Consider the following 8,441-nt stretch of genomic DNA (forward strand, 5'->3'; position numbering starts at 1 on the left):
GATGCAGGCTACTTCTGCTGGCTGCCGACTGCCTGCAATTTGGCAATTCGAATCCCACCAGGCTCAAGGTTCACTCAGCCTTCCATCCTTCGGAGGTAAAATGAGTAAAACATGCACCCTGATTTTGTGTGCGGGGGGGGGGGCAATACGCTGACTCTGTAAACTGCTTAGAGAGGGCTGCAAAAGCACTATAAAGCTGTATATGCAGGTAAACTCGGAAAATTAGAATATCATGCAAAAGTTCATTTATTTCAGTAATGCAACTTAAAAGAGGAAACTAATACATGACTCATTACATGCAAAGCAAGATAGTTCAAGCCGTGATTTGTCATAATTGTGATAATTATGGCATATAGCTCATGAAAACAGTGACGTGCAGTGAGGTTTATGCCTGGTGAGGCAAAAAGAAAAAAAGCGGCTTGACAGTGGGTAGAGGGGAAAGCGGCGGCAGCGGAGGAAGCGGTTGCGGCGTCCGATGAAGTTCCCGTGATGCAAAGTGCCCCGCCGCCACTGAGGCCAGATCCACACCGCCTCTGATGCCACCGCCCGCCCACTGCCCCGGCCTGCAGCCAGCCAGGCAGCAGTCGGCCTCAGGGGGCACTTTGCATCGCGGGAACTGCCAAGCGCCCGGGTTTGCAGCAAAGGCGCTTGATGGCTTCACGATGCAAAGTGCCCCGCTGCCCCCGATACCGCCGCCCGCCCGCTGCCCCGGCCTGAAGCCAGCCCAGCACCATACCCAGGTCTGCCATGATGTAAAGTGCCCCGCTGCCGCCAACATTCACGCCACCCCCCGATGCTGCCGCCCGCCTGCTGCCCCGGCCTGCAGCTAGCCCAGCACCATACCCAGGTCTGCAGCAAAGGCACTTGGCGGTTCCCGCAATGCAAAGTGCCCCACCGATGATGACATCCACCCCTCCCCCCAATGCTGCCACCCGCCCACTGGCCCGGCCTGCAGCCGGCCCAGCACAATACCTGGGTCTGCAGCAAAGGTGCTTGGTGGCTCCCATGATGCAAAGTCCCCCGCTGCCCCCATGCCGCCGCCCGCCCTCTGCCTCGGCCTGCAGCCAGCCCAGCACCATACCCGGGTCTGCAGCAAAGATGCTTGGTGGCTCCCGTGATGCAAAGTGCCCTGCCCCCGATGCTGCCGCCCGCCTGCTGCCCCAGCCTGCAGCCAGCACCATGTCCAGGTCCACATGTCCCGCTGAATGCCGGCCTGGAAGGCATGCCGGCACTTTAAAGTGCATGCCGCCTCGGCCTGCCATACAGCAAAACATGTCCTAGTTTGTGGCCAGGCGGCACGCTGGCACTTTAAAGTGCATGCCTCCCGGCCACAAACCAGGACATGTTTCGCTTTATGGCAGGCTGAGACGGCATGCACTTTAAAGTGCCGGCATGCCTTCCAGGCCGGCCATTCAGCGGGACATGCTTTAAAAAATAAAATAAAAAATAAAAAATAAAAAATAAAAAATAAAAATAAATGTGCCAGTCCGCACACCTGCAGAGGCAGGTAAACACACACACACACACACAATAAAAACAAATTACAATTACTTACATTACAAATAATTTTGAATTCCTCCCCCCCTGCCCCCTCCCTCGGACCCACATACCTTCCAGCTGAGTCAAAAATGCAAGATTTGGTCTAGCCAGGGCCAAGCAGGCTAGGACAGTTGCTGCTAGAGTCACCACGTGGATGACTCTGCTTAAATGTTTTTTAAAAGCCTTTAAGCCCTCTGCAAGAGGAGGCGAGAGAATCTCGTGCCTCATTTGCATAAGAATTTTTTTGCTTTTTAACCCTTGCTTAACTCTTAAAAGGCGAAAAATTCCTTATGCAAAGGAGGCCCATAGTTCTCCAGCCTCCCCCTACAGTTAACACTAAGCAGACTCAAAGTCACTGTGACTTGGAATCTGGCAGCAACTACCTTGGCCTTTTTAATTATTTAAAAAAATTCTTTCCTTTTCCTCCTGAGACTGGTGAGCCCCCCCCCCGCCTCCAGTGACTGCACGTCCCTGCATGAAAAGCCTAAATCCACCATCTCAGAAAATTTGAATATTACATGCAATCAATAAAACAAGGTTTGTACATAGAACAATATCGGACCTCTGAAAAGTATAAGCATGCATATATAGTACTTGGTTTGGGCCCCTTTTGCAGCAATTACTGCCTCAATGGGGCGTGGCATGGAAGCTATTAGCCTGTGGCACTGCTGAGGTGTTATGGAAGACCAGGATGCTTGTTCGGTCTCATGTCTCTCATCTTTCTCTTGGCAATGCCCCATAGATTATCTATGGGGTTCAGGTCAGGCGAGTTTGCTGGCCAATCAAGCATAGTAATCCCACAGTCATTGAACCAGATTTTGGTGCTTTTGGCAGTGTGGGCAGCTGGAAAATGAAGTCATCCCCATAAATCTCGTCTGCAGAAGGAAGCATGAAGTGCTCCAAAATCTCCTGGTAGACGGCTACATTGACCCTGGTCTTAATGAAGCACAGTGGTCCAAAGTCCTCTTGCTCAGTGGTCCAGAGTCCTCTTTTCTGATGAGAGCAACTTTTGCATCTCATTTGGAAACCAAGGACCCAGAGTATGTAGGAATAATGGAGAGGCCAATTAAGCACAATAATCCCATGGTCATTGAACCAGTTTTTGGTGCTTTTGGCAAAAGTTGCTCTCATCAGAAAAGAGGACTTTGGACCACTGAGCAAAGATGGTGGATTTGGGATTTTCATGAGCTGTGCGCCATAATCATCACAATTATGACAAATCACAGCTTGAACTATCTTGCTTTGCATGTAATGAGTCTATCTCATATATTAGTTTCACCTTTTAAGTTGCATTACTGAAATAAATACACTTTTGCATGATATTCTAATTTTTCACCTGTAAGTCTAAGCGCTATTGCTATGATCAAAATTTGGGAATTTGGGAACTGGCATGTATTTATTACTGTTGCAGTTTCCCAGGATTATGTGATCCCCTTTTGCGACCTTCTGACAACCAAGTCAATGGGGAATTAACAATTGTGTTACTAACTTATCAACTGCAGTGTTTCATTTAACAACTGTGGCAAGAAAGATCATAAAAGCGGGCAAAAGTCACTTAACAAATGTCTCACTTAACAATAGAAAATTTGGGAACAATTGTGGTCATAAGTTGGGGACTACAGAAGTGCTTCCTCATTATCAGCTGAGGGCAAGAGAGGCATAGTCCTCCTGCGATGACAAATAGGTTCATGCAGAACTCAGTTAAACCATTCAACAGGGAGAGAGATAAGCAATAACAAACCACTTGCTGTATTAGTTGTATATTTTTAAATAAAACAAAGGATGTTTATTCTGATTGTCATGGCACAGTACACTATTTGTCTACCAAACCTTCATAATACTTTGATATTTAAAATTACTGCCTTGCAATAATTGTCTAAATCTTTCCAATTTGCTTAATACTCGACCCTGGAAGTGTGTTAATGGGGAAAAAACCATTACAAACATCACTGGCAAATTAATTCACAAAAAGGAAACTGATCTTTTTTCTCTTTTAGCATTAAGCTGAACACACATGATTAAAAGTTCTTTCACACGTCTGAAGTTCTCTATTCTGGTCAGGTTTGTTTATCATATTATCCAAAATTCTCTGTCACTTTCTGTTAGGAAATATGGCTACTTACTCATTCTAATTTGGATTGAGAGCTAGCCAGCATCCTAAGCCTGCTGCCCTTTTTCTCAATAAGGTTGTTATACAATTCTGAGGGAACAGTCCAGCTGCTCCTATGGTGATATCAGCCTCTTTTTAGCTAGTGCTTTTTATGCTCTTTTTGTGATTCTAGGGCTCACAGACTAGTTGATTCTCTCACAAAGTAAGCAGCCTGAGATTTTTCCCTCACGCCCATATGCTTCCTCTTGAATACCATCAGAGCCAATTGCAGGTAATCCTCAATTTACCACCACAATTTCTATTTGTAAGTAGTAGCCCAACATTGCTATTGCTAAACAAGGCAGTTGTTAAATAAATTTTGCTCCATTTTTTTAAAAAAAATGTCTTGCCACAGTTCTTAAGTGAAGCATTGCAGTTGTTAAATTAATAACACAGCTGTTAAGTGAATCTGGTTTCCCTCTTGACTTTAGGAGTCACATAGGAGTCAGTTGCAAAGTTGCATCCAAATTCTGATCATGTGACCATGGGGAGTCTGCAATGATAGTAAATACAAAAACGGTCATAAGTCAAATTTTTCAGGACTGTTGTAACTTCAAACAGTCACTAAACAACGGTTGTAAGTCAAGGACTACCTATACAGCTGTTTCGCCATCTGGTGAAGCATCCATAGTAATGTGGTTCTCACACTGTCACAATAAGTTTTCTTGGTCCTATAATGGATCATGAGCCCCAACAGACTCCCCAAGGTTGTGCTATTTCCCTGTCCCATTTTCTTACACTTGTGTTCTCTCCTAAGGAATTACCGGCTAGCATTTACCTCCTCCTAACTCCTTAGTTGTTCACTTCCTTTGAAGATAGAGGGGTGAATTCACCCTATGCTGACTTTCGTCTTAGGGGTACGAGCCCAAAGAACACTGTGTTCCCGTTACACATAGAATTGGAAAGAGTTGGGGGGAAAACTAGCTAGAAAAAAGTTGGAAAGAACTTAGAATCATTTGAACAAACTTAGATTTGAAAGAGAAAAAACTTTGTAAAATGACTTTTACATGTCTCCCCCATAATGGCAATGCAAAAAGTACTTCAGGCAAAACTTCATTAAGAGGCAGTTGAGTCTTTATGTAAAGCACAGACAGGCATTTGATTTATGTAATGCATCAGAAAGCAAAAGAAAAAAAAAGATATCAAACAATAAAAGACACTGATGTGCAATAAAGGCTTTGTTATGGTTAGACATTAAAATATGTTGTGCTTATTTCCTTACCATTTGCAACTTAATGTAATTGGGGTCTTCAGAATAAAACTGTTTTGTTTAATTGATGGTGCCTGAAAGAGTTAGCTTTTGCACCTGGAAGGAAATTGCTTTGGCTCAAATGAAAAACATGGTTATTTAAACTTCATGTCACTTTGCCATGTCAGAATACCAATATCACCTTTATTGCAGTACTAATAGTAAAGCTTAAAATTGTTCATAACAAAGGAAATGCAGAGAGGTGTTACAATGCTGTCTCTAAATATTGTAAAGCACATTTTCACATTTGAATCTGATGTTCCGTGCTGCTCTACTAGCAAGATATGGTAACCTACTGAGCCAAGACTATCTGCCATACTTCTGAACTTCTTGCTTTTATTGTTCTCAGCAAAGAAAAAAAAAAGCAGTTGGTTAAAAACCTTCAGTGGCACGATAAAAAAAAAAGCAATTATAGTTTTGAAGTTCTTAGTAATATAAACTTTTACTAACAGAGCACAGAGATAGGTTGGTTTGTTGTAAGAGAAGCAGATTTTGGCTGTTTTGGGCCAAATACATGGGATGTTTTCCCCCATGTATTTTTGCTTGGTTCACGTAAGACTCTTTTACCAACTGTTGCTGTTAGAATTTTCTTGCTTGAAACTTCTATGTATCACGTTGCCATAGAGTCTTCTCAAAATTCAGTGTAGCAACCATCTATATTTTAGTAAGTAGTCTTAACTTTTAATGATGCATAATATTATCTGAATGAACTTCCTTTACTTCTTATTCTAAACTTGCAACTCCTTCTAATGTAAAGCACTTTTCCTATAGATTAAAATGCTATGTTTTGCATTAGTCTAAGAAACGTTTGAAGAAACCTAGATCTGTTTTAATCTGCGTGTAATTCTAAAAATAAAGCTATGACTAATAGTTCCAATCCTATGACTAGGAATGTTATAGTGGGCCAGACAACCTTCTTGTCAAAATAACATTTTAATTCAATAAATAATGACAAAGATCCTGGGAGACCAACCTACCTTGCAAGATTTGGACAAAAATGTTAATGTCTAGGTTGATCTTTCAAGGTTTGGATCGATCATTTTATTATCTCACATGATTTCAAGTGACAACATTAAAATGTTATTTTAAGAGAACCGTGGTGGCGCAGTCATTAGAATGCAGTACTGCAGGCTGCTTCTGCTGATTGCTGGCTGACTGCAATTGGCAGTTCAAATCTCACCAGGCTCAAGGTTGGCTCAGCCTTCCATCCTTCCAAGATCGGTAAAATGGGGACACAGATTGTTGGGGGCAATATACTGACTCTATAAACAGGTTGTAAAGCATTGTGAAGAGGTATATAAGTTTAAGTGCTATTGGTATTTAAAAAAAAGTTCATTTCCGTTTCCTATGAATGAGACAGGGAGACCGCTTCTGTAGTGTGATAGATTTTAGTGGTCTGCATAAATAAAAGCTTGACAATAACTGGCAAAGAAATATTTAAATGTTTTATTTATAACTAGTTTTTACCAATCACTCAACTATGATGTATATATCGCTTGGAATTATTTATTCCTTTTAATTTGTTCCTTGCTTAGATCAAAACGCCAAATTCTGTAATTCAGAATTTATAAGTTTATTTAGCATTCAGATCAAGACAGAGGTGGGTTCCTACCAGTTCGCACCTATTCGGTAGAACCGGTTCATCAAATCTACCGAACTGGTTAGAAGAGGTTCCACCAGTGGACCCGGAAAGCAGGCCACACCTACAGAAGAGGTTCCAAAAATTTTTGAAACCCACCACTGGCAAGGATCTTGAAACTTGATAGCTTTAAGACTTGCATGCTTCAATGCCAGAGTTTCTGAACAGCTACTTGGACCGACCTAAGTACTAATTCATAATTTCATATCCGGTCACATGGGCAGCAAGCCACTCCCATCCGGTCACATGGGTGGCAAGCCACTCCCACAAAGGAGGCCACACCCACAGAGTAGGTTCCAACAATTTTTGAAACCCACCACTGGATAAAGAGCACTAAGCACTCCGGTTTTAAATTTGCAAATACCAAATTCTAAAATTCTTAGGTTTAACTGCTCTAATAAAGAATAGTCTGATACTCACTGTTCTAATTAGAACAGTTTTTCTCTATTGTAGAAGTGTAAATCATTCCTCCTCATTCTTTTCTTATTTGCCTATGTCACTCTCTCATTTCTATATAATGGCAAACTACTAACTGCTCTTCTAAAATCACGTTGGTTTAGCTTTCTAATAACAACTTTCCAATGTACCCAATGTTTGTGTATTAGAATTGTGGTTTCAATATTGCCAGAAAGGCACAAAATGTTACCCTCAGGTTCATAAAGATTTTTTCCTCCAAGTAGGCATTCTTTATTGTTTTTAATCATAAAATATAAAAATACAGAACTTTAATTTTTGGGGATGAAACTTCCATTAGATTAATGTTTCACACGTATTTTAGTGTACTTTAGTTTTTCCGTTACACCCCTGTGTTCACTATTGGTTCAGTTCAGTTCAGCAAAATACTTTGTTTTCTACTTGATTATATCTAAGTCTTTCTTCTTGGAAACATAATGGTATGAAGGTATTTGTCCTCTAATTTCTCACAACTAATCTGTGAGCCAGACTAGGTTAACCATTTGTCTGAAGTGGCGTAGGGTTTCCTGCCTAAGCAGGGGGTTGGACTAGAAGACCTCCAAGGTCCCTTCCAACTTTGTTATTCTTCTATTCTATATAGGGAATGGTTGCTGGAACCGGGTATGTCTAGTTTGATGAAAAGAAGGACAGGGGTGACATGATAGCAGTGTTCTGATAGGTTTGCCACAAAGAAGAAGGGGTCAATCTATTTTCCAAAGTACCTGGGGGCAGGATAAGAAGCAATGGATGGAAACTAATCAAGGAGAGAAGCAAAACGTAGAACTAAAGAATTTTAGAAATTTCCTGACAATTAGAACAATTAATCAGTGGAATAACTTGCCTCCAGAATTGGTAAATGCTCCAACACTGGAAGTTTTAAAGAAGAAGTTGGATAGCCATTTCTCTGAAATGGTATTGGTTTTCCTGCCTGAGCAGGGGGTTGGACTAGAAGACCTCCAAGGTACCTCCCAACTATTCTATTCTATTCTATTCTATTCTATTCTATTGTGACTTTCCTCCCACCACGTCCTTAATCTTATTCAACTGGCTTTGAGGAAAGAGGCTTCTCCTAGTTTCTAATTTACAAAAAAATTATGAATTTCAATCTTCAATTTTAGAAAGCCAAGGAGTCAAAGAAGAACCTCAAAGAGCTAAAATAAAATGAATTGACTTCAGTATAAGGATAAGCATAATCTTTATTGTCATTGTACTTAAATACAAGGAAATTGGTAAAGAGAAGGAAAGCTTTAACTTCCTGATTCAGGAGGAAGTAAAAACAAATGGAATGTCTACACTGGGTGGGAAATATTTTAGGAGGACGTACTTAAACCTGAGGTAAAAAAAATTAAACCAGCCTTGGAAGTATCCTAAATCCTTTTTCGTAGAAGATAAAAAAATCCTGCAGGGAAACA

The sequence above is a fragment of the Thamnophis elegans genome, chromosome Z, assembly GCF_009769535.1.
Source record: "Thamnophis elegans isolate rThaEle1 chromosome Z, rThaEle1.pri, whole genome shotgun sequence".
Taxonomy (NCBI): domain Eukaryota; kingdom Metazoa; phylum Chordata; class Lepidosauria; order Squamata; family Colubridae; genus Thamnophis; species Thamnophis elegans.